Below are 2,533 nucleotides of genomic sequence, written 5' to 3'. Positions count from 1 at the left end.
ACATGCACGAATGTCGCCTCTCACTTGGCTGGAGGAGGCACCGATTTTCACCTCATGGCGAAAGCGACGTCGCCTCCTGTGTGTCGAGCCCATTATTCTGAAATAATTGCCATTTATTTAAAGTCACATATATTGTCTTTTTTTTAACCAATGATTGTGGGCATTATTTTTGAGAAGCTCTAATGGCAAATTTATGAAGTAGTTGTAGATCATGGCCCTGAGCACAAAAGAACTCTTACCAATAATTTCCAGTAGTTACCAGATAATACTAATAAATCCTGAAGGTTCTGGTCTGTGATGAGTCGGGACTAAGAATGGTATAATGCAATCTGTGCAGGACTGCTGTTAGACTTGGATTGGCGCACTTCCGGGTTACTGTAGACGTTCAATAGCTCCAAACACCAGATCAGACTGCGTTCATCGCCAATGCGTTCCTTTCGTTTTCAGAGGTAAGTCGATGCAATATCAGTCTTATAAGTCACCAAAATGCATTTACATTCTGTCAGACGTCCTGCTTTAACATACTTGCGTCTGTTAAATGTCATAACATTTTGTTTAAATGTATTTTGCCTTTGTATGTTATAGCTTTTGTGCTTTTACCCCATCTTATATTACTTTTTTCATTGTACTGATCAAGTGCGTTGTTATTCATAGATTCATAGAATTTGATATTCGATATGACTTTGGTTAGTGGAAACGTATTATCACCTTGTTCTCATATTGCTGGTTATGTTTAGCCCAGAGATGACGTTTCAGCGTCCTGTGTTGTATTTTATGTGAACAGTTTTTTCATGTACTGGGGATTTTAATGCATAGTAGCAGGGAAAGCTCGGGAGTTTGTAATGCTTTTCATGAAATCTTTATTACATATAATAGAAAATCACAGAGCAGGTGACCTGAGTCTACTGGCTTTTATCCATTAAATTTTATTTAAACTGTTTAAATATTTATTAAAACTGCCTTGTACCCTTTTGCTTTCCATGTTCCATACACCAATAACTGACTAATAAAACTCTTATTTTTTACTGATTCCCTGTGCATCTTTAATCACTCACTATCACTCTTTTATCTTCCCTCTTTACTCTTGCATTACTTTTTCACACATACTTGTTCATTTATTTGGTAACACTCATTGATATTAGCTCATGTTACAGCTGTTCTACATTTATGTTCTGTAGCTAATTTAGCTATTAGTCATTTTTTAAAAATTCTTTATTCAGGCAGGAACACTGACATCCATCAGTCTGTCATTTTTCCTTCCCCAAGGTTTATTTTTATCATTTCATTATGCAAACTGAAGCTGATTTATTTACGTTATTGCCTTGCCCTGTTGTCTTATGACATTAAAAAGTTTGTTTTTTGAAAGGTTTTCCTTGTTTTCTTGTGCCAGTCCCACCAGTGAGTTTTTAGTTAAACCAAGTTGTTACTCAATGAGACTTTTCCTTTTACATTCAAAGCAAAGCAACTTTATTTGTACAGCACAATTCAACAACATGGTGATTCAAATGGATTTACAAAGACATTAAAAACATAAGAATATATGAAGCATAATTTAAAATAAAAACAAGACAAAAAGGGAAGAACATAAACTAAGCATGATCAAGTAAATAAAAATCCAGCTTAAGAGAGACGGTGCAGATTTGGATTTACATACAAACCATTAGCTGAGAGACACAGTACTGTCTGAAGGGGATATTTGGTGGTGTATTCATTGTTGACTTTAAGTACTGACATTACATGCTACCACACAGCGGGCTTTAATAATTAGATGAAAATAAGCCGTAACAAGCTGATCATTTAACCTTACAAAAGTGAATTATAAGGACGGTTAGCAGTAAGAAATATAGACGCTAATGAGGACCATCATGTCAGGTCTTTAATAATTGCTAGCTTGTTGGTTGAGATGAATCTCCCTCTAAACATTGTGCTGGTTACACTTATTTAATCTGTTGTCAAACATGACTTGATCACCACTTAAATCAACATTAACATAATAATGTATTCAGTGACAAACGTGTATGTGTTTATTTAGTTTCCACCCTCAGTAATCCGATCTCTGCTGTCTGTTCGTAGTAGTCTAGCAGCGCAGGCTTTGTTTGGAACTGTTGGAGGCTCCATGGCCCACGTGACCACTCTTACAGTGAAGTCAACGGATGTCACAACGCTGAGTATATCAACGCCTCTGATCTAAGCTAGAAACACTCAGAGAGCGTAGACCTCCACCAAGCCATAGGGTCACTCACCTGAGAAAAACCCCAAAAGGCCCAACAGCCCACCCAGTATCTCCTATATTTCTAATCTTCTCGATTCCAGATCTAGAACCAAATCCAGAAAATCAACATGATCCAGGTCAAACAATGCCAGGTTATAATATCCACCATGAAATTATCTTGAATTTTTTGTTGTTGAGAACATAAACTCCACACAGAAAGGCCACTGCCTTCAAGGTTCGAACCTCACCCCAGCCAAGATTTAAACCAGCGACCTTCTTGCTGTGAGGCTGTGGCACTAACCACCACACCACCATGCAGCG

Source organism: Melanotaenia boesemani, chromosome 10, assembly GCF_017639745.1.
Source record: "Melanotaenia boesemani isolate fMelBoe1 chromosome 10, fMelBoe1.pri, whole genome shotgun sequence".
Classification (NCBI taxonomy): domain Eukaryota; kingdom Metazoa; phylum Chordata; class Actinopteri; order Atheriniformes; family Melanotaeniidae; genus Melanotaenia; species Melanotaenia boesemani.
The sequence above is the reverse complement of the archived record's forward strand: the minus strand, read 5'-3'. Positions refer to the sequence as shown.